The sequence below is a fragment of the Echinops telfairi genome, unplaced genomic scaffold (assembly GCF_000313985.2).
Source record: "Echinops telfairi isolate 266 unplaced genomic scaffold, ASM31398v2 ScPeMD7_3533;HRSCAF=4204_0, whole genome shotgun sequence".
Classification (NCBI taxonomy): Eukaryota; Metazoa; Chordata; class Mammalia; order Afrosoricida; family Tenrecidae; genus Echinops; species Echinops telfairi.
The window spans coordinates 66561176-66585379 of record NW_022107431.1 but is presented as its reverse complement, the minus strand read 5'-3'; the positions used below and the strand labels follow the sequence as shown (position 1 = coordinate 66585379).

Below are 24204 nucleotides of genomic sequence, written 5' to 3'. Positions count from 1 at the left end.
TATTTTCCCTCCCCAACCCTCCCCTCTTTGTGACCCCTTGATAAATTATGAATTATTATTATTTCATATCTCACACTGTCAGATATTTCATATCTCACACTGTTCAGCCCCCTGGCGGGGGTGGGGGGTGGGGAGGAACACAGTTTATATGTCGATCATTGTAATTGGTTCCCCATTTCTCACCTTCCCCCTACCCTCATGGTATCACTACTCCCATTACTGTTCCTGAGGGGTTTATCTGTCCTGGATTCTGTATGTTGAGAGCTCTTATGTGTACCAGTGTCCATGCTCCAGTCTAGCCAGATTTGTAAGGTAGAACTCGGGTTATGATACTTGGGAAGGGGGGTGGACATTAAAGAACTAAAGGAATGTTGTGTGTTTCGTTGGTGCTATACTGCACCTTAGCTGACTCGCCCCTTCCATGTGACCCTTTTATGAGGGGATGTCTGATTGTCTACAGATGGGCTTTGGGTCACCACTCAGACCCTCCTCATTCACAACAATATGATTGTTTGTTTTGGGTCTTCTGATGCCTGATACCTGATCCTGTGGACTGCTCATGATGACACAGGCTAGTGTGCTTCTTCCGTGTGGGCTTTGTTACTTTCTTGCTAGATGGCCGCTTATTTAGCTTCAGGCCTTTAAGACCCCAGATGCTATATCTTCTATTAGCTGGGCACCATCAACTTTCTTTACCACATTTGCTCATGCACCCATTTTGCCTTCAGCTAGCATATTGGGAAGGTGAGCATCACAGCATGCCAGGTTATTAGAACAGTGTTCTCGTGTTGACGGAGGACTTGAGTAGAAGCCCAGTGTCTATCTGCTACCTTGATACTTAACATATTAATATATGTACATAGACCTATATCTCTATCGTTATATGTAAATATATTTACATATGTGCATGGCTATACTTATACCTCTATGAATGTCTTTTGCCTCCTAGTTATTTCCTCAATTTCCTTTTACTTTCCTTCTATCCCACTATCATATTCCACCTTCATTCAGCTCTCAGTAATTCTTCTGAGCTACATTGCACTTGATCAAACCCCATTAGACATTCTACACCCTCCTCACCATCAAGTTTTAGATCTCTTGTTGCTCCCTTGCCCCTGGGTTTGTTGGCTCCCCCTTCACTTTCCCCAACCTTCCCTTCTCCCATGTCCTCCAGAACCATCACTCCCATTGTTTTCTTTCTCCTTGGAATTGTTCATCTTGCCTATCTTATATGGATAGACATGAGAGAAAAAAAAAGAAGGGAGGAAAAAAGGCCTATCAGTAGTTCCAGGTCTGCCTACTGGCCCTTACATCTGTTTTCCGATGGAGTCTGATGAGGTGCCAAGCCCTGCCTCCAAGTCTGAAGCCTATTTTCAGGGTTCGTTGGGGACTTCGTTGTTGCTTTGCTGCCATGCTGCGTCCCCTTCATGTTTCGCCCTGGTGTGGGGCAGTCAGACAGGGCGCAATCCCGGCACTGTCTCCAGTGCTGTCTCCCCGTAATGCTGTGGGTCAGTGAGGAGATGTCATGTCTCATAGTAGAGCCAACCCTTCGGTCCTCTCTGTGTCTTGGCTGCTCCGAGCAGGCGTGTTGCCCTCAGGGGTTGGTGAGCCAGGATGCTTCTCCGTCTCACTCTCTTTCCCTTTTAATTTGCTCCCATGTTGTCTGGGCAGACCGCCACTGTCCCTGGACGAGGTCTTCAGTGCTGTCCTTCAGAGTACAATATTCTGGGGAGGAGATCGACAGAGCTTAGATTTGGGCCAGCCCCACAGGCCTCTCTGTGAGTTCACTGCTTCATGCCAGCATCTTACCCCCGAGACTTGGCATATCAGGTTGAGGTCTGATCCCTCTCTCCTCGAAGCCATTATTCACAAAACAAACCATCAAAGTGTGAAGCTATTGTTTCTCAACATACTCTCTGTATGTCCGCCTATACACTCCAGAAAGCTGTGCTTCCATCTCTCCGACCCTGCCAGGCAGAAGTCTGCAGCCTTTTATTGACACTACATCAAAAGGGTCATTTTAACATCCATCAGGGACTCAAAACATGTTTCTTTGAAATCTATTTTGAGGTTGGGGAATGAAAAGCAGTCTGAAAGGGCAAGGTCAGGTGGATGGGGTCAGGTTTCCCAGCCATCTCCTAGGACAGCCTTTGCTATCCTCAAAGAATGAACAGGTGTGTTGCTGGGAAGCGGGCAATAACTTCGTCAGCACGACTGTTCCTGGCCTTTTTCTCACCAATGAAGCTTTCAAGCAAAAATCTATCAAGATTGCCTCTTTGAGGCCAAAGGTGTGAACGCTTTTAGACCCAGGCAAACACTTTGAAGGAATGAACTGCCTCCTCCAGGATCTAAGGCTCAGGACCCAAGTCTCAGGGACACCCGAGTCAGTTGGCCAGCATGTCCACAAGAACACATTCTGTACCCTCTGTGGGTGAGCAGCCCGAGTGTGGCTCTGTAAGGTACAACGACTAGTCTCTCCCTGTCCAGAGGAAAGAAGAGGGATGAAAATTGAAGATGCCTGGAAACAATTCATCCGATGGGTTCATAAGCATGTGTGTTAGTTTCCACAACCCTGAGACCAAAAGAGCTCAATGGTACCTGACTTCCACTACCAACTTCTCTTACAGGGGTCACCAAGGGTCGCGGATGAATGCGAATGGAGACAAATGTGAAACAAAACTCAAAATCATAAAAAGGAGCAGGCATACTGCTCTGTTAGGAACTAATGGGACCCCTAGTATTATAGCTTTTCGTCAACTTTTAGTTCCAGAAATGAACTCACCCCCCACCCCGTGGCTCCATGTTCAGCCACACAGTAGGCAGGTCTTTAAGAAGAACAATAATATTAGTGAGGTATACACACCTTAGATCAATCAAGCATGTGAGATCAAAATGGGGGCATGTACCCAATGACAAAGGTAAGAGGGCTTTGGAAAGAAGGATAAATGGAAATAGGAAACGCAGGAAGGAAGTGAGATTATAGTCCATGAAACAGAATAAAACGTTTATGAAGTGTTGAATGGAAAACGGATCTCCGTAAACATTCACCCAATTTACAATTAAAGGCAAAATTACCCCTTGTGATCCCCAAAACAGTTGCCATTGCCTTCTGAGCTGACCTCTGCCTTGAATTGAATGGGCCCAGCAAGCTCCACAGAAGTCACTGCTGTGATAGGCCCTTTTGTTATTAAGGCATCTTAACAAGACTAAGACAAGGGTATTACTAACGAACGTTTCTGCAGCCATCTGCTGATCAGAGAGACGTGTTTAAACACGTTTGTTTTGGACTGAACTTGTCACAGAGCACATGGGAATTGGTTTTGCCTGAAATATAGTATGGAAGTAGGGCAGGTGGAAGTGTGAATTCCACCCTTGATCCTCTTCAGGTTTTTGTCCTGAGCGACTGTGAGGACAAAGATTGAAAGGGAAGCAAGTTGAGCAAGGGGGCAGTAATAAGAGTTCTAGTTTGATCATGTTGTGTTTAAAATGCATGTTGTAACCACAAGAGAAGATGCTGAGGAGGTAATTGGATATGGAAATAAGGAAGACACCCAGGACAAGACAAACTAAGAGTTGGAATCTTCAGCACAGAGGTGAAGTACAGAGAGTGAGAATAGCGCGAGAAGAGACAACGTTGGAATCGTGAGCCCTGGGGCACACTGATAGTTACAGGATGAGCAGAGGAAGAGCATACAGCACAGGAGGCTGGGTGGCATCACTGATGGCACCAGCAGTTACGTCCTAGAGGAAGTAGACAACAGTGCCAAGGGAGGCTGAGAAGTCACCTGAGATGAGAACAGAGAGCTAAGCATGGGATTGGAACAATGGGGATCACTGGTCAGGTTGATAAAAGCAGTTTCTCTGGTGTTAATGCAAACACATACTTAGAACAGACTCGGTGATAAGCGCTGTAAGCATTGTCCAGGGCCCACTCATCTCTGACAGGACCCTTCTTGACCTCTCCTTGTTGCCTTGATTAGAGGAGGAAACGATCCTGGAGTTGGAACGGCATCTCTCCCTGGAGGCTGGGAATCAGCAGGTTGAGCTGGCAAGCTCAGCAGAAGTTCTGTTTCATCCCAAGCAAATGGTATCTGTCCTTCCAGGGGGTACTTTTATGTGCTGCTTTGTGAATGATGATGAATAACAGTCATTTTACTCAGTATCTCAGGTCGGTGACACATGACGAACTCCGTGTAATCTCAAGACATCCTCCAGGTGGGGGGTGGGGGTGGGGTTTAAAAAAAAGGGAAGTTAACTGTGTCTGGTTTCATTATGAGGCTGGGACTTCTATCAGACCTCACATGGCATGGACAGGACACTGCGTAGGACAGAAATCCTGAAATCTGTTTCATCATTAAAACATCCTCTTAAATGGTTCTCAGCAGGAGAAATAAATAAATATGGTAAATATTTATTCAGAGTTAACTTTCGGAATGGACCAGTCCAGATTCCACACAATTTACACACTAAGCCTAATTCCCGAAGGGTTACTGTTTGCCAAATTCGTTTTCACCATGTCTGTCCACTGCTTTTATAAGCCCAGAACGATTTCATGGTCAAAAACAGTCCCTTGAGCATAATTCCTTGTTCGTTGCCACATGTTCCTCAGCCACAGAATTAATATGCTAAAGAAAGAAGAAGGGGCTTGGGGTAGAAGAGTCGATGGAATAAGTAAGGGAATAGACTGAAGAGAGGTGACATTTCATAGTAGGATAAGTGTCAGGCCCTACAGTTTTATATGATAGATAGATAGAGATAATCAACTTCACAAATAGAGAATATGGAAAATGAAACACAACAGCAAAATGTAAAAAGTTCTTGAGGGTTTAATTTCTACAAGCTCCTCATAGTCATTAATGGAATAACCAAAACAAAGCAGAACTCACTGCTGTCTAGTTGATTCCAACTCACAGTGACCCGACAGGACGGGGTAGAGCTACTCCTGAGGACACGGACACTGTAGGATACCCCAAAAGTTAACGAAATCGTGACCTGCATCGTAGGTCTCAGAAAATGATAGATCATTCTTTTTCTGTCCCCATGGTTAAAATTAAGCTAGATCTGCATTCCCATTCTAATGGCTATATCAGCAAATGTCACTGACTGTAATATAATGTATTTAAGTGATTATTTTTATCATTTAGAGGCTTTGTTTGCTTGTTGGTTTTCTTCAAAAAAGGGGGTCAGGAAGCAGTAGCCAAAGACAGTAATAGTGAGAGCACACAAAACCATGTCCTAAGTGGTTTGGACAGGAACTAGGAATTATCTCGAGAAAAGACGGGGAAAAAATGAGGAGGTAGAAAAATGATTGTCCCCAACACGTGTGCAGGTGTTAGCCTTGCCCTTGTTGCCCTGGAGGCAACCAAGGACCAGCGTTTAGGGTAGGTTTTAAAGATGCACATTTGCCCCAGAGACAACTATAATTAGATATATGCAATAATAGTGTGTATCTCTCTCTCTCCAGAAAGACTTGCTTAGCAGGTATAATACCTTCTCATTGGAGGTGTTTAATCAACATTCACCATCTTCTAGTCAAACCTGACATAGCTGTGATGGAATGTATTGATTCATTGAGAATATAGGTTACTCTTCATTACCATGTATTCAGTGAAAAGAATTAGCTGGTAAAGGTCAAAAAAGAAGCGGCTACTTCGTCCAAGCGGCTATTAGTTCCTGGGGATACTTCTATAGAATATGCATCTTTGAAAAGTTCTCGTATTCCTGAAACTTTAGCATCTTTCTGGTCAGGCCTTGTCTCATGGCAAAAGAAGAAAAGTGTTGACCGTGGCCCATGGCCAACAAATTCGGCCCTTAGGTTTCTCTCCTTCTTGTAAAGATCATTTGCTTTAGTAGAAAACTTTGGAGCATAGAGTTTGTGGTGTGAAGAGTTCATCAGACCCAAAGAAAAGGTTGGTGTGATCTGTTGTTTTAATAGGCCAATCTTAAATTATTTGATGTTTTGTGTCCAAAATATTGACATTTTAAATCTAAAAATGGAGTATTTGAAAAACATACTTTCATAGCTACAATCAGAAACCTTACCCCATCCTTCACTGTTCTTGCAAAGTGGTCACAGTAGAATTGCCATAAGCAAGGAAACCCGAAAGCCTACTGCTGTCCAGTTGATTCCAGCTCACCTTGACCCTGCAGGAGAGAGTGGAACTGCCCCAGGGGCTGTGGCGCTGTGTGGAAGCAGACTTCCGCATGCATCCTCCCCCTCAGCCGCTGAGAACTAACCACTGAAGCACCAGGGTGTCTCACCAACAGATTAAAGCACTGGAAAACAGGAAGCAACATCAAATCATTCTCAATTACTTTGGGAAACTCCTAAAAGTGGGTGTAGTGTGTGGGTCTTTAAAAATGAATCATTTTCATTCATTTGGTGTATAGCTACTTAATTATTTCTACCAGGTCAACCTACATTTTTATTTTCCTGGCTGTGTTTTGGCCCTTGACATGTAGAAACTGCTACTGGTCTCCTTCCCACTGGCAACATCAAGTTGTTAAGCTAGCTGTTGATAAATGCATTGTAAAGGGTGCTTGGAAAAAGAAACCACAAGAGAGGAAAGCAGGAGGTGATTTTTATTTCATTCAAATTGCTTAGTTAGCAAGACCCTATGTTTGACTGCAGAGCTGCCCAATGGGGAGAGATTGAGCGAACCTCTCTCCAGCAGCTCCTTCCACAAAGCACAATGCATTAAACCTGTGTTGCACCTCAACATTCTTTTTTTAAAAATCATTTTACTGGGGGCTCATACAACTCTTATCATCATCCATCCATCCATCCATCCATTGTATCAAGCATATTTGTACATTTGTTGCCATCATCATTCTCAAAACATTTTCTTTCAACTTGAGCCCTTGGTATCAGCTTCTCATTTTTCCCCTCCCTCCCCCACACTTTCTCCCTCATGAATCCTTGATAATTTATAAATTGTTATCATTTTTTCATGTCTTACACTGACCAATGTCCCTTCACCCATTTTTCGTTGTCCGTCCCCTTGGGAGGGGGTTGTATGTAGATCATTGTGATCGGTTCCCCGCGCCTCACCATTCTTGAAGCTCCTTGTGACCATCTCTGTTTCCTGACCCATAGGTGCACAATTCTTCCGTGTCCACCTACATTCTACAAGCTGCACGGCCGTGATTGAGATGGCCCCCCCACAGGATGAACCCTAACATTTGTGGGGCTCAAGACATGGGTACAATTGAACGCCACATGCTTTTTTGTTTAAGCGTTGAATTGTTACATACCAGGCTCATGGTTCTGCCTTTAGAATCCAGGTTCTAATTTAGAATTTGCAGGCTGCTGGAAGTCCAGAGTTGACACATGGCCTGTGTCTTCTTCCAGCTCCTCCTCACCGCCACCCCAGTCCATCTCATACGTCCCAGTTGTACGATACCCCTTTGCATAGTTGCTTCTTGGCCACACTTCAGGTAGGAGAGCCCACCCAAGGGAAGATAGATCCAGGCAATAGCCATCCACTGATCCTAGAAGCTCACTTGAGAACACATAGGTAGGAGAGTCTGGGGCATAAAAAATAGGGGGTCATGAAGCAAGATGAGGTCAAGTGTTCCTTGGCTGGCTGAAGGAGGGCCGCTCTTGACCTGGTCTGAGGGTGCTTTTGCCTCTGGAGCCGCTCAGTGAAACCTTCCTCCTGGCAGCAGGTCTTTTCTCCATGCACAGAACTGTCACTCCTTCTAGAAAGCTCAAAGAGCACTGGCACAGTCTCTCAAAGGACACGGCAAGGACAGGATCAGTTACCGACGTGTTAGTGGAGCGTTTGCCTAAAGTCATCTTGTGTCCTCATCTTCCCTTCCCAGCTTTGTTTCTGTCCATGCTGCATGCCCCTCCCCTGCACACACCCCAAGATTGCTAACTGGCGCCCTAGATAACCAAACACCCCCTCTTTAGAGTCTGTCACTCCACTCATCTGTTGCCCTCCCCAGACTAGAGCAGTGGTGCGTGTGAGCCTGAACCCCAGAGCCCCTGCCACCCACTATCTACTCACCCAGCCCCGCCTCGCCCTCTGAGCTGCTGACCAAGACACTTAACGTCCCTGTACATCACTGGAGCCAGCTCCAAAAATGATCCGTGACATCGAGAAGAAAAGCACTAGAAATAGCCCCTCAAGCCCCTTCCAGTAGAACTTCATTACATTCGCCAAGAGCTTGTTGTTTTTTTTACATTATCAAGAATTATGATTCAGATTTCCCTAAGTTGACAGAAAAACGTGAAATCTGTTTCTAACAGATGTTCCCCACGATCCCCTGAATGTAAACATGCTTGCAAGACGATAGCGAGACCACCTGTTTACACAAGGAAGTACTTTAAAAAAGCAAACAAAAAAGCCTCGCCCGGAGCAGGCACTGTGATCAAAGTGCCGCCGATTATTAGGGTGTCAAGGGAACTGATGACTCAACTTGGCACCACCGCGGTCTCCAGGTTTCAGTTTCGTGACCAGAGTTTCTTTTCAGGAATATTCTTCATTGACACACAAATCCGATTTTCTTTCTAAAAGGTTTCTCGATTGTCGTCAGACCGAAATACCAGGATCCCTTCAAAAGATGACTCCGGTGTGCAGATGATGGTCAGATGAGGGCCATGCAACATGCGCTGTCATGGAGAGCTGGGGGGTGCGCCCCGGATGGTGGGGGGTGGGTGCTGCGGGAGGGACAGGCTCATGCTCAAAGAGCCCTGGGCTCTCGGCTCCTTTGCCTCTCCAGTTAGTCAGAAGCAGTATAGAAACTCTGACTGTGTGGCGGGAGAAAATAACTTTCTGAATCAATCAAAGTGTGATATTTTGATCCTTTCACATGCCTGGGTGTTCTGGGCAAATGCATGTTCAAATCAGTGATTCATGAATCAAGATGCAAAGTAGGTTTCCGAGTGCCGGCTTTTAAAACCCTAGTGAGAATACAGCCTGCTATCAAAAAATTACTGTCTGCGTCAATCTCACTGGTTTTTGCCCCTCAAGGTATTGTACAATGGTCTTCTGCCCTGGTTTGGGACGCACAGGGTAGAAAAAGAGAAGTGCCGACTGAAACCAGCACGAAGTCTCTGTTACCGGAAGGTGATTTCGTAAAGGTTCATTCAAAACTCCATTAGGAGGTGTTTCCCGAGTGACTGATTCTGGCACTTAAAGGATGATGACGCCATTCCCTGTAGTGTGTTCCCCAGTGATCCCCACGTCATTAGACGGAAGGGGCAGCCTAAGACAGGACCTCCGTAAAACCCCTTCAGGGAAAAGAGGCTCACGTTTTACCCAGTGGCTTGCAGTGCTACCAGTGCCTCCCGAGCGCCCTCTGGGAAAGGGGCAGTGCCTCCAAGACGGTGGCCCAGAAGGAGGAGCACCCTGGTGGCACTGGGGCGTGGACTGACAGCCTGGGCTCCAGCATTGACAAATGGGTCGCAGGATCGTGTATCAGGATTCACTTCTGTTTTAGAATACTTAAAAATGAGATTTCAACACACACACACACACACACACACACACAAACAAAAAAAAACCTTTATTAAAATGAATGAGAAGCTTCCAATAAGGTTGCAGGTTACAAGATTTTTATACAGTATATAGAAATGGATTGTTTTTATATATCAGCCGTGAACACTGTTAAAAACAATTCCATTTACAGTAGCATCAAAGAGAATAGAATAATTAGAAATAAAATGGTCAGACTTTCATACTGAGAACTATAAGATATTGTTCAAAGAAAGCAAAGAAGATCTAAATAAATGGAAAGACACCCAACTGTTCATGGTTCAGAGAACTTAATGTTGTCCATAAGGCAGTACTACCCAAATGGAGTTATAGACTAAATACAGTCCCTAGCAGGATTCCAATTGGGGCTTTTTGGTGTGTTTTTGTTTTGTTTGGGGCTTTTTTTTGGGGGGGGGGGCAGAAATTGAACAGCTGATCCTAAAACTTCTATGTAAACAAGGGACGCAGATGAACTAATCTTAAAAAAGAACAGCAAAGTCAGAGCCCTCACACTCTTGATTTCTAAAACATTACAAAGATGCAGTAATGAGACAGTGTCGTAATAGTGCTGACTTAAGGATAGATGAACAGAGGTAAGTGGAATCAAATTGAGGGTTCAGAAATAAACTATTTGTAGTAGGACTTTTTCATTGAGAGTGTCAGGGAAGTGGAGAAAGAATTATCTTTTTAGTAAATGGTGCCGACGACACCTGGATATCCACATTGCAGACAGTGGGCAGGAACATCCACTCACGCGATCGATGATAGATAGATAGATAGATAGATAGATAGATAGATAGATAGATAGATAGATAGATAGATAGAAGAACCCTAGAACCAGGTATAAGAGCTTAAAGCCATAAAACTCTTAGAAGGAAACATGGAATGAATTCTTCTACCTGGGGTTAGACAGTAGGTTCTGAGATGTGCACCAAAAGCACAAAAGGCGGAAACACAGACAATCGTGGCTCCATAAAAGTTAAAAACGTCTGTGCTTCCAGGGACACCATGTAGAAAGTGAAAAGGTAATTCGAAATGAGAGAAAATATTTGCAAGCCATCTATATGCTAAGGGATTTGAATCCAGAATAGAGAAATGTTACATTTCACCAATGAAAAGATAAATAGCCCAATTTTTCAAAAAGGATTTGAGTAGTCATTTCTCAAAAAAAGATATGAAAAGATGCCTAACAACATTATCATCCCCATTTCTTCATATTACAAAATTTACACTTTATCTTATGGAACAAACTTCACTCGACTAGTACTCTGGGTTTGGGGTCAGGTCATTCTGACAGCAGACTAATCCCTCCCACCACACCTCATTGCCCTTGACGGAGAAACCCCATCCCAAGCTGAACAGACAGCAGAGTGGGGCTCCTGCTGAGAGTGGCGGACTACGATGAATTCCCAAAGAACAAGGGAGGAAAGGTTGAAGGATGCACTGAGAGAAAATGAAAAATAATTAAGTTCTTTGTAAAGAGTTATTACTTTTATGGTAAAATTTTAAAATCGAGTTGTTATTTCATAATGTTCACAGTGCTGTAGGTGAGAGACAGGGAAAGTAATGGGCAGAGAGAGGGATAGGCAGGTCCAGGCCAGAAAATTCAAGAGCAGCCCTGAGCACATCTGGATGGAGCCACCAGGTCATGTGTTCTCAGAGGGACTGGCTGCTCTGGTGAGAACAAGCTTGACCAGACACCGGGTAAGGTTGCTCCTGAAGCCGAAATGGGAAAAAGTCCTGTTTCATCAGCCAGAGACTAAGGGGGCCCGGAGATGGTCACCCTAGCACAATCCAGGGACCAGGATCCAGGAGAGAAGTCTATCTGGGGACAAAAGGAACTTGTGTTGGAGTTTATTTACAGCAGGAGATTTTAACGTAGCTTCAGAGAGGACCCCTCCCGGGGCCTTGAACCCTAGCCGTGGTATATAAATGTTTTGTATATATGCAGTTTTTCTCTAGGGAGAGTCACTAGGTTCTTAAAATATCTACAGATTGTACATTGTTATTATGTTCATATCTCACACCGACCGCTGTCTCCCTTCCCCCATGTTTTCTGTTGTTCTTCCCCCTGGAGAGGGGTGTATGGTTATGTGTCGATCATTGCGCTTGGTTCCCCCCTTTCTCCCTTCCGCTGCCCCTCTTCCCCCTACCCTTCTGGTATCACAATTCCCACTCCTATCCCTGAATTCTGTGTGTCATGAGCGCCCATCTCTTATCTATATATAGCTGGGTATATGTTCCGGTCTAGTCTGAATTGAGAAGCAGCACTGGGGTCATGATAGTGGGGGGTGAGGAAGCCTCAAGGAACCAGAGAAATATAGTGTGTTTCATTGATGCTTTACTGCACCCTGGTTGACTTAACTCTTCCCCGTGACCCCTCTCTGGGGAGATGTTCCATTGTTTACAGATGGGCTTTGGATCTCTGCTCCAAAACCCCTCATTCTCAAAAATATGTTTCTGTTTGTTTGTTATGTGCCTGCTGATGCCTATTACTCAGTCCCTATGACTCCAGGGGGGGAGGGGGAGGAAAGAGGAGCTGATACCAAGGGCTCAATAGAAAGTAAATGTCTAGAAAAGAATGAAGGTGACATATGTACAAATTAGCCTGATCAAGCGATATACGAATTGTGACAAGAGTTTTGAGTCCCCAATAAAATGAAAGAAAAAAAAGATCTGTAGTAAGAGAAGTGTTTAAAAAAACTTTTTTTAAGTTGGCTTAAACATTTATCTTAAAGTACCAGGCTAATTGTGTGATAGATTGTACTAAATGATGTGGCACTCCTCATTTTGGGAATAAAAAATGAATTCTTGGTGAATGCTCTCACTGCTTGCAGTGCTGTCGGAGTCTGCCCTGGCATTTGATAGAACTTGTTAGGGGATTAGGGAAGACAGGATGTTGGTACATTTGAGGTCATTAAACCAAGAAAGGAAGGGGGACAAATCTTGTTGCCTGTATTGTGCAGCTGAACTCAGTGCCGACTAGCTAAGGGACTTTCTTTGTGCTGTGTGCCAGCACTTTAAAACCGTGCTTGGAAACAGACTGGAGGGCAGAGACAGCTCCATCCAGATGCAGAACTTGGTAAATACCTGTCTTTCCAAGAAAGACTGTTTTCCTTGCCCTTTTATGGAAGAAGCTATGACGTCCCCGGTTGAACAGTGTTTGCAAAGGGACATGGTAGGAGGGCAGCTTGAGAAACAAGCCGGCAGCCGGGTATTCCCACACTTCCACTTTCAGGCTGGGGGAGGATGAAGAATATGTCACAGAGAACTTGATTTGTATGAAAGCTTTTGTTCCATGGAATGTACTACCCAAGTTAAATGAAATAAATGCCCCCAGTTTGTTTTCCACCTATGTTTCTTTGTTTTTCTTTCCTCAGATCCTATTTTGAATTTTCTCATCAAGAAATTCTCAAAGCATTATTGGGTCATAGGGAGGGAAAACCTTTTGAGACAAGAATGCCAAGTCTCTTTATATATGTTCATGCCAAGTTCTGCCCTTGGTGTGATGTGACTACATGACTAACAGGGTAAAGCCTGGGTGGGAAATGAGTGTTCCTTTAAGCCCTGTGTGGTCCCAACTCCCCACTGTGGCTCTGGGACCTGGGACCATTACTGTAGGAGCAGAGAACAAACTCAATAAATACCATTTTCTCTTTCCAGCCTCTGCTCACACCTTGGTTTCTTCACCAGTAAAATGGGAAGCTTAGACTAAGTACCTCCAGGATCCTTTTCAACTGAACTGTTCCATGATGTAAACTCGCCAAAGGAGGCAGGGCTGGGAAGGAAGTCTGTAGAGTAGTATAAAAACCCACATGGATAAATACAGTCAACCATCTACTTGTGGGTCCATGCAGAGCTCCTTGGGTTTCTGTCTCTTCCTCCACACCACCCAACCCTCCCCATTCATTCTCTTTCTTGTCTAGCCACGAATTTAAAAGTCAGAAGGCAGGCAGAAGGAAGGAAGTTGGCCCCAGACTGGGAGGAGGGACATGAGCAGTTGATATCAGGCTGCGTTAGGGGCTACAGCAAGTCTGGAGTTGAGTGTGAACGTGCCATGTGAGTTTGGCACAGTAAGGGCAAGATTTGACACCACTGATAGGTATAAAAGCAGACAGTCCAGACCAGAGAAGTCACTGAGGTCACTGAGGGAGACACAGCAGGAAAGAGCTTCTCTAGGAAAAGAAGAGGCCGTGCTAGGAGATTGTTGTGGAGAGGAAGCGGAGAGAAGATGTGAAGTCAGTCTCCAGACAGAGTTCAAGCTGGAAGTTGATCAGATTTGGGTGTAAGGACTCCAGAATCAGTGAAGGCAAGTAGATCCACAGAGCAGTGTCCCTCCGCTATTTCTAGTTAATCCATCGACCACTACATCCTGCAGTGATTTAGTCTTCAGTCATTATTAATTCACCCACCATGTTTGTGCCCAGCACTCTTCCAAGTGCTAGGGATGAATGGTGAACCAGAGAAGCTAGGTTCCTGCCATGTAAACTTAGCCAACACAGAGGTCTGTGTCGATCTGGAGAGAGAATAGGTAATAACATAGTTAACAGCCCCTCTCATTGGAAGTCCTACTCTTTTTCACTGACCTTTTCCCTTACCAAGCATGATATCCTTTCCCAGGGACTAGCATGCAAGTTCGAAGTCAGACGCTGCTGGCTCCACTGTGACTGCATGGCAGGACTCCTTGGCTGTTGCAGCCATGGACATCCATCATGGATCCAAATGAAATCCTTGACAGCTTCTTTTAGCATGACATTTCTTGGTGATCCCGTTGTGAATATTTTGCTTTCTTTATCTTTATCTTGGGTTGTAATGCATACGTTCACGAGTAAGTCACTTTGATTTTCAGCAATCAGAGTTGCTCTTTTAAATGAATCTTCCTGGAATCCTGACACCCCATTCTTCTTCAAGTAGTACAGCTTCCTGAAGTTTTGTTCAGCATACCAATTGAATAAGTATGGTAAAAGAATGCTGCTTTGATCCACACCTTTCCTGGTTTTAAACCGTGTGATGTCTCCCTCTGTTTGAAGACTGTCTGCAGGTTCCACATGAGCACAATTAAGTGTTGTGGCATCCCCATTTTGTGCAGTGTTGTCCATAATTTCTTATGATTCACACAGTCGAATGCCTTTGCTGAGAACAGGATCAACCGATTTACGGATGAATTGGGTATCAAGCGAGAAAACAGGAGAGAGAGAAGAGACCTTTCAAGATAACTCCTAGATGTAAATTCTTTAACTGAAGCAGTGGGCAAGCCATCATCTAGTGCCGCTCGTTTTACCTGTCTTCCAGCCCTTGGCCAGGCTAGCTGCAGCCCTTGCCCCTGCTGCAGTGATCAGTTCTGCAGCCCTTGTCCTGTGTAAGACATTGTAGACCTACTTGGCACCTGCAGGCACAAATGGGGCACTTGCCTCTGGCAAACCTGTGGCATACCTCTGGCATACCTTAGGCAAAATGATCTAAGCAACTTGATGAACTTAGGAATTGTTAAAGCACTGTTGATGCCATCTGTGTCCCCAAGAAACTGCCCTTCAAAGTTGGCAGGCACCCCAACATAAGTGTCCATCTGCGCTACTGCTGGTGGAATGGTACAGGAGCATAGCTACTGGCTGCCTGATTTCTTGGAAGATCCTTGGAGTAAAGATGGGAAATATGGTTCCTGACCCCTTGAAGCACCCATGAATGCCACCTAAGAACCTCTTGCTATCACCCAGCACCCACTTCACATATTTTCTGCTGGGTCATTGCTAAAGATGATGATGAACTTCAAAAATTGAACCCAGAGTGCGAGATTCAGTACCATGGGTATTCACTACCTTGTCCATTGCAGGGACTCTAGTGGTTTAGTGTTTATACATTGGGCTGCTAACCATGAGGTCAGCAGTTCAAAACCACTAGTCACTCCTCAGGAGAAAGATGAGACTTTCTACGTCTTTGAAGAGTTAGTCTCAAAAACTCACAAGGGCAGTTATACCCTGCCCGATGGAGTAACTATGAGTCAGAATCAGCTCAACGGCAGTGTGTTTAGGTTCCCTGGCAGGATAGGAGATTACCAGTTGGGTTGCTAACCACACAGTCAGCAGTTTAAAACTTGGGAGCCTCTCCTTGGGAGAAGGAGGGAGCTTACGACTCCCGGAAGGAGTCAGAAAGGCAAGGCTACTCTGCCTTATAAGATTGAGATTAGTTGGAAGCAACTCAATGGCAGTGAGTTGGTTTGGAGTTTTTTGGTTCAGTGTTGGATGACACAACATCATAGGTTAATAATTCACCTTTAGAGAATGTTTTGATTAAAATGATTTAAAACAAAAAGATGCTGAAGAGTACTTTTCCCAAGGAGATGCTGTGAGGAAAAACAAAATTAAATCTTGATGTACTTCATGGAGCCTAGCTATTTCAGCTCTAGCAAGTTGTGCTTTGTGATGTTGGTGCAATCCAATTCATAGTTATTCGAGAGGGCAATGCAGAACTGCTCCATGGGTTTTCTAGGCGGTTATCTCTATGGGAACAGATTGCCAGAGCTTTTCTCCCAGGGAACCACTTGGCTTCAAACCATCAACCTTTCAGCTAACAGCTAAATGCTTGCATAACACCACCTACTCTCTCCAACAAGCTACATAACTCTTTTTCCCCCCAGTTTTATTGGCACATCATCCACATAGAAATAGTTCAATCATATCAAGAAGAATTATACAATCATGACCCAAAATTTTAGAACAGTTTTTTCTTTTTTCAGAGTTGTGTAATCACAATCGGTTCTAGTGCCTCCTCCCCCCACTTCAACTCTTTAAACAATGAAATCGCTGCATAGCCCTGTAGCTTTGTCACTTTACTTTCAACCTACGTTAGCCTTTCAGCCCATGCAGAGCAAGGCACTGGGATGCAGTCTCCCCAGATTGTCCCGGTCCCTGTGGTGGTGCAAGGGAGAGGTGAGCCTCTGCTGGTGAGGCCAGTGTGACTCAGAACACATGTCATCTGCTCTCCAGCAAGCTTTCAGCCTCTCAGAGCCATGGTTCTCTCTTCCACCCAGTCAGCCAGAAACACCTGTAAAATTCCTACCATCATTTCTAGCACATAGAAATGTTCAATAAATGAATATCATTGCTATAACACACAAATACAGGCTGGTGATGCAGTGGTAAGCATTGAGCTGCTGGCTAAAAAGTCAGAGACAGAAACCCACCAGCCAATTCTGCAGGAAAAAGATGTAGCACCTGCTCTGTCAAGATTAAAGGCTTGGAAACCCTATGTGGCAGTTGTATTCTTTCTGCTAGGGTAGGTAGTCATTCAGAATTGACTAGACAGCAAGGGGTTATTTCATTTTATATGTAGGAATGAGCTTCTGAAAGTTTGTCAAAATTGGAATTGAAGGTGAACGTCTTGAAGTCCCTTCATACAGTGTAACGCTGTGTGTCATCGAGCCAGTACCACCTCATGGCCATCCTCCACCGTAGAGTGGAACTTCCTTCATAGGATTTCTTAGGTTTACTCTTTTCAATAGCAGATCACCAGGTCTTTGCTCTCCCTGAGCAGTTGGTGGGTTTGAACTGCCCACCTTTCAGTTAGCAGCCACGTATGTACCCATTATGCCACCAAGGCTCCTTACAAATTCTAACAAACCAAACCCAAACCCAGTGCCACTGAATCATTCCAACTCACAGAGGCCCTATGTAGGTTTTCTGAGACTGTAGATCTTTTTTTAAGTTATTAAATACTTTTATTAGCACCTCTTACATCTCATCATAATCCATACATTCATCCAGTGTCACAAGCACATTTGCACATATGCTGCCATCATCATTTTCAAAGCAATCTCTTCCCACTTAAACCCCTGATATCAGCTCCCCATTTCTTCCCCCTCCCTCCCCCACCCGCCCCACCTCCCCTTCTCCCTTATCCCCCCCAACCATTGATCCCATGCTTTTCATCTCCAACTTATTTATCCTGCCTATGTTATCTACATAGACATGCAGATACATTAATTAATAAGCACAAAAACCCAGCAAGACCAAATAAAACAACAAAGGAAGTCAAAGCCAACAAAACAATAACAGCAACAAAAAGCCACTGACAAAAATGGAAAGGTCTATAGATAGTTCAAGGTCTGTTTGTTGGCCGTTACGAGTGTTTTCCAGTGGAGTCTGATGGGGTACCGCACTCTATCTCCAAAGTCTATTTTTCGTATTCCTCAGGGATTTCATCACTTTGCTCCCCTTGCTGCTCTGTTGCATGCCCTTAGTGTTTCGCCCCAGCATGATGGGGTCAGATGGTGCACAATTCCCACACTGTGTCTCCAGTATTGCCCCCCGCAGCACTAAGATTTAGTGAGGGATGTTGTGTCTCGTGGTGGGGCCGGCCTCTGGTCCTTTCTGTGCGTTGTCTGCTCCGAGCAGGACCATCATCCTCTGGGCTTGGTGGGCCAGGATGTCCTCCCCTCCCTTCCATCCCTTTTTGTTTCTCCCACGTGCTCTAATCAGATGCGCCCCTCCCCCCAAGCTATAGCCCCAGTGCCGTCCTCTGAAGTGTGACTGTAGATCTCACGTTTCTCCTGAAGAACCATCGATGGGGTTGAATCGCCAAACCAACACCTCACCTAACTCTCAGTGCCCAGGCACCCCAAAATCTGGTTACGTATTTTTAACAGACTACTTTTCAGCTTTTCTCCTTTCTGAATTGTTAATGGCAAGTAATTCTGATTACGCCAACCCATGCCAGGTGAAAATCTGAACACACTCTCCCAACAAACTCTTAGGGATCTTGGACTCCTTAACTGTCAGAGAGGTGAATTTTCTAGCTGTGGTTCTTCAACTTGCTTCTTCTTAGACTTATTAACTTAGACTGATTCTAAGGCCAGCTGTGGTTCTTCAGCTAGAATAACTTGGTCCCAGCACCTGAAATGTGTAAGTGGAAAGTTTCAGAGTTATTTTATCTTAATTAAACTTCTCCATCCTATCTTAAATGGTTCTTTATTCTCTTCATAGCTCTTTATTCATTGCAAGGGTGGGGGCTAGGGGGAGCACACATTTCCTTGTATCACCTTCCCGTGCCAGTAGAAGAAAACACAAAAGCCACAAGATATATGATTCAAAGGTCTCTGCCTTATGCAAGTGGCTGTTTAAACTCTGAAATGTAGTTTGGGGGGTGGTGGGTTTTTTTGGTTGTTTTTTTTAATTCATTTCTGTAGTTTCTAAAAAATGAACATCAAATGACCCTTTTTCTTTTTTGAAGCCCTTTGGCTATAAAAAGGTGTATGACTGCTGCAGTTATTCTGAATGTGAATAAGTACTCCAGGGCCACTTCCACACAGTAAATATATTTACTGCTAAAACTGTCACTAAATTTTCAGTAATAGCTGATAGAGTGTGGGACAAGCCAGATATCTGAAGAGAGAAAGGATCATCTCCAAGTGCAATCTGTAATTTAAGGACTGTGTTTTGAACTCTTATTTTTTAACCCTTCTCAATCCAAAGGAATTAAGTGATATAATGTGTGTGTAGTATGTGTAGGTAGGTGGATGGGAGAATTATTTGTTAATCCTAAAAACAGTAGTCTTTGTGCATGGTAACCAGGAGAGACATTTTGAAGGTAGAAGGCAGACTGGTTCACCAGTATCAGCCACGTGTAATCCCACTGGAAGTCTGAGCCAAGTCAGATGGTTTTGCTTGATAAATTTTTCACCTCAAAGGATAATACCAGTACCATGGAGAGAATTCATCTTAAACATTCTGGTTCCCCAGTCATGCTGTCCCTGTCTTATCCCTGTCCCTGTCCCTTGTGTAGACAAGGGTCCAACAAGAGCATGAACCAGCTCTGAGTGCTTTGCTCTCTCTGCATCCCTCCGCATCCCAGTTGGGTGAGAAGAGGTGATGAGGAAAGGGGAGAATTGGCAGCATGGGGACATAGGAGCAAGGGAGCGATGTTGGACAAATGAAGAGCATTCAGCCACTTTTGCGTTTCTTAGAAATTGTAATATTGGTATTAGATTCGCTATTAAAAAAAATACATATCTACCTCCACCTGTCGTTTCCTGGGGAAAGACAAATCCCATTACTGCTTCCAAGAAAAGCTTAGCTAAATGTTGCATTCTAAGGATAAAGAATGTAATCAGCCTAACTTATACATGAAGTGCCTTCTAGAAAACCTGATCATGTTCACTACTAATTGGTATAAATGTTCCCTTGCCCACTGTTTGCAGCTGGAGACCCACTTAGACTTTTTATGACTGTTGCTGTAATTAAATGCCATTTACTTTTTCTTAGCTTAAGAATACAGGCCCCACTGATTTTTTTTCTTTTAGGTAAATTTAAGTTTTGTGCAAGAGGGAATTACTTACAGATCATTTCCCATATCTTGGATATGTTACTTTACTTGTAAGTGAATGAATAGTAATCATTCAAGTATCTCTTTTGGAACTTTCCCCCAGCTTCTCTAACAGTAAATATGAAGAAATGAAAACGCAGTGCTTTCATGCTTAGTGTAGCCTTACCACAGCTCCTCACCCACCTTTTCCTAAGAGCAGGCTAGTGAACCACGTCAAGTTTTCATGAGCTCTTCGGAACTCACTCTAGCCCAGAAGCTCCATGAGGACAAGAAGGGTTCACAGCTCTTTGACTTACTATTGTTTCCAAGACAACAAAATAGTGCCTAGCACCTGAGAGGTAGCCAGAAAAATACAGGGGGGCTTCAAAACGTTCCTGGAAATTTAACATTATCTTTTCCATTTTCTAGAATCCACTAGTACGTGTTGAATGGATGGGTTACATATTATCCTGTGGGCTTTGAGGTTCTGAAATAGATTTTTAAAAGCTAGTATATAAAGCAATCTACTAACTGTACTATCTACATTGTCTATTAACTACAGGTGGCAATCTTAATGTAAATGTAAACATTTAAATTGACTCAAATTAAAAAGTCAGTCTCTCAGACATTTTAGCCACATTTCAAGTGCTTAGTAGCCACAAGTGGCTGGTGGCTATCATATTGTAGCAGAGATACTCAACCTCTGAACTGTCAGAGAAAGTTGTATTGGGCAACCCTGGGAAAGCATTATTAGCAGAGGCCAAAGATAGTGACCACCATCTTTTTGAGGTGAAATTCCCATGCGACTGTGATGTGCATTCAAAATACCAAAAAACAAACAAGCAAACAAAAAAAACCCTTTGCATATCTTCCCCTACACTATAGGAACTTAGGCACGAAATCATGTGACCCACAGAGGTGACCCACAGAGTTAGTTCTGAATTTAAAATTGCTATAGCTGGACAACAGAGGGACTGATAGCAAGCCTGACATTTGTTTGATATACACTGACTAGACCAGTTGTTAAAGTGGGAACTCTCTGTACCAGTTCATAAGAGCTGATGGTTCAAGCTCGTCTGATACCTATTTCCTCTGCCCCAGAGGCCTGAACCATTCACCTAGACTCCCCCAACTTCCCCTCAGTCATCAACTAAAGCTTAGCTAATGCCTGTCCCGTCCCTGTCCCAGCTCTGCAGGTCTTGGTTTGGTGGACGCTGGCCTTGACTTACTGTCCCGTGGCCTCTTGGAAAGGGCTGCTTTCCAAGACTCCCCAAGATGGTCATCACCACCATGGCCAAGTCCAAGATCACAGATCCGTTGTCCTCATGATCTTAAAAATCATCTGGTGCAACCCCCTCATTTCACTGGAAAAAAATCAAGTCCCTGAGAGCCATTCGGGTACTTTGTGGCCAATTCAGAAATCTACAATCTTCTCAGTACTTTTTTGCTTGCTACATCTTCCTGTATCTGTTTCTTTGAGTGTGAAATGGGGATTAACATCTTTATGCCTCACAAAGTTGTTAGTAAAAATTAGTAGTCATACCCAACATTTAATGTGTGTTTTATAGTTTAAAAAAAAAAAGCCTCGTGCATATCTTCTAATTTAATTTTCTCACCACCTGGGAGCCATGTGACACTTAGAGGCCCTGAGTGGCCTGTCCAAGGTACACAGCTACTAAATGTGGCAAAGGTCTCACTAACTCTCTGGGGGCATTGGAAGCTGTGAACCCTTTTCAAGGGTAAGACACTATACCCACAACGCAGGCCGAGTGTCTAACTTGTGCTACTTTGCAGTTCCGGATTTGGTGACATTGGAAGTGGGAACTTGGTTCACGAGCTTTTTTATTTTTACTTTGATAATGTGCCAACTGCACAGACTTTAGTAACATTGAAACAGAAGAGGACTGCTTCCAAATCTATTTTTAAAATGAGAGAATCCAAATTTGTCATTAGCTTTACAAATGCTAATTGTACAGTTTGAGTATCTAAAGAGCTTCTGGTAATCATTTGAGCTGTAGTTGGTGATTTGGCATGGTGTGTGTGTGTGTGTGTGTGTGTGTGTGTCTCCCAGCATTGGGACCCTTTGGGTGTGGGGGGAACCAACATGTTTCCTTGAGGGATTATTTCCTCTATCACCACTCTATTTTTCATACCCTGTAGTGCTGGTGTGCTTGGAAAACTAACCACATTCTGAGTGGGGGGTGGGGAGGGCAGGGATATCATTTCTAAGACATTCTGCTCACTTTGATACCTAGTTGTCAGGAGAATGCTACTGACATTCCAGTGACACGCCTTAGTGTAGAGAAAGCGTGGCCTGAGGCATCTTTCAGCGTTTTCCTTCATCATTTGTATAGAGACAACCCTTAAAGTTAGGTAAAATTGTTAAGGAAAGATCAATTCAACTCAGCCCCAAAATAAACTTGAAATATGCATTCTTCCTTTCTTTCCTCTATCGTTGTATACCACTGTCTCTATTGTCTTGTCACTCGTTTTCTCTCTAACTCTTCGAACTTCAATCAATTCTGGCTCAGGGACGCCATAGGACAGAGTGGAAGTGATCTGTATAGTAGATCCTTATAGTAGGCAGCCTCATATTCCTCTTGAAGAGTAGATATGAGTTTGAACCACAGACCTGTGGTTAGCTGCCCGATGCTTAACCTACCATGCCCTCAGGGTTCCTCATACTATCTACTAGGTTCAAAAATTGAGTTTTTAGGTAAGAAAAAAAGTAATACTATGTTTTCGTTTGAGTATAAAAATTTGGTATTCTCTACACCAATTGTCCTGAAAAGGCCAATATATACAAAGAGGAAAAAATGGAAAGTGATTAGAAAAAGCTACAAATGAAAAGAAGTATTAAGAGCCCAGCTTTAGCATTACTGAGGTGCAGTCACATTTTAGAAGAATGAATTTGTATGATGTTCATGTTTTTAAATCATATATTGTGTGTCTTCATGTTTATGTTAGTCTGGGTAGACTAGAGAAACACATTCATAGACAGTCGTGTGCATAAGAAAGAGTGTTAAAAATTAAAAAAAAATTTCAAGAGCGTTACATAAAGAGTAATTGTACAATAAGAAAACATCCCAGCCCAGGGTAAATCAAGTCTATAAGCCCAATCTATAAAGTCCTCTTCAGACTCATGAAACACATGCAGTGATGTCAAATGCAGGAAGATCACAGGCCAGTGGGTGGAAAGTCTTATGGATCCAGTGGCATTGTAAGAATCCCAGTGGTGGCAAGGGTCTACACGTGGCTCCTCCAGCTCAGGCACTAGGCAACTCCATGTGTCTTCTCAGCTGGAAAGTCTCCCAGGGAGTGAGCATGTGTCCCCCCTGCAGCGAGCTATTTATCTCCTGAGTGCCTCCAAATGAGGTCATCAAGCTGCCATCTGATTGACAGGCTAACGTCTACCCCTTCACTCTTAATCCTCAAATTGACAACAGATTATGTAGCTACCACAATGTTTTTCCACATGTACCCGATTTAGTGTGGTATGTTGATTAAACTCTCAACACTCGTATTCTCTGAGAGAGACCACCTCCCTCACGTCAGGGCTTGCGTATAGTTTTCTATTATACAGTGTTCTTGGGTTCTATTTACACTCATTTCCCTACTTCCTGTCGAGTCTGTAGATAGCACTAGCAAGAGTGCAAAGGCAAAGTTGGTGATTTAAGTCGTCAGGGTAATGAGACACTAACCCCAAACCCACTGCCATTGAGCTGATTCCAATTCATGGAGACCCGTTAAAAGGTTTTCAGCACGATAAATCTTTACAGTAGCAGACAGCCTCGCCTTTCTAATGGGAGCAGTTGGTGAGTTTGAACCACTAACCTTGGCATTAGCAGGCCAACACCTAACCCACAGTACCAATCAGAGCTCCTTAATGAGACCCTAAATCAAGCCAAAGCCACTGCCATAGGGTTTATAAGGCTTTGTAACTGTTTACAGGAGAAGAAAGCCAGCCTCACCTTTCACCATTTGAATTGCCAGTCTTATAGTTAGTTCAGTGCATATTCTGCAGCGGCAATATGGCCACTTAATGCGACACTACCAAGCTTCCTGCCATCAAATGGATGCTGACGCATGGTGACTCTGTAGGACAGTTAAACTGTCCCTGTGAGTTTCCTCTTTACAGGAGTTTAAAGCAGCTGGCAGTTTCAAACTGCAGACCTTGCAGTTACAAAGTCCAGTGTGTAACCACTATGCCACCAGCATTTGAATAAATGTTTGAAATTCCCAATCTCTTTTCCTCTCAATTTATGAAGGTGTTAGTGGGGCGGAGTGGTTATACGGTGGTGTGTGTGTCGGGGGGAGATGAGCATGGACATTCTTCCAGCAATCTCTGCCCTGGTGCCCTTAGATAATGCATGCGAGGCACGGGCAGTACAGTTGACACATCATATGCACTCATGAGTTTAGCCAG

General features: G+C 44.0%; 1 protein-coding gene across 1 annotated transcript in view; it reads left to right on the top strand.

The window, feature by feature from the left end:
- The window catches only part of BACH2 (BTB domain and CNC homolog 2), a 315667-nt gene that overhangs the window by 102566 nt on the left and 188897 nt on the right, over positions 1-24204 (top strand). The window lies entirely within an intron of this gene.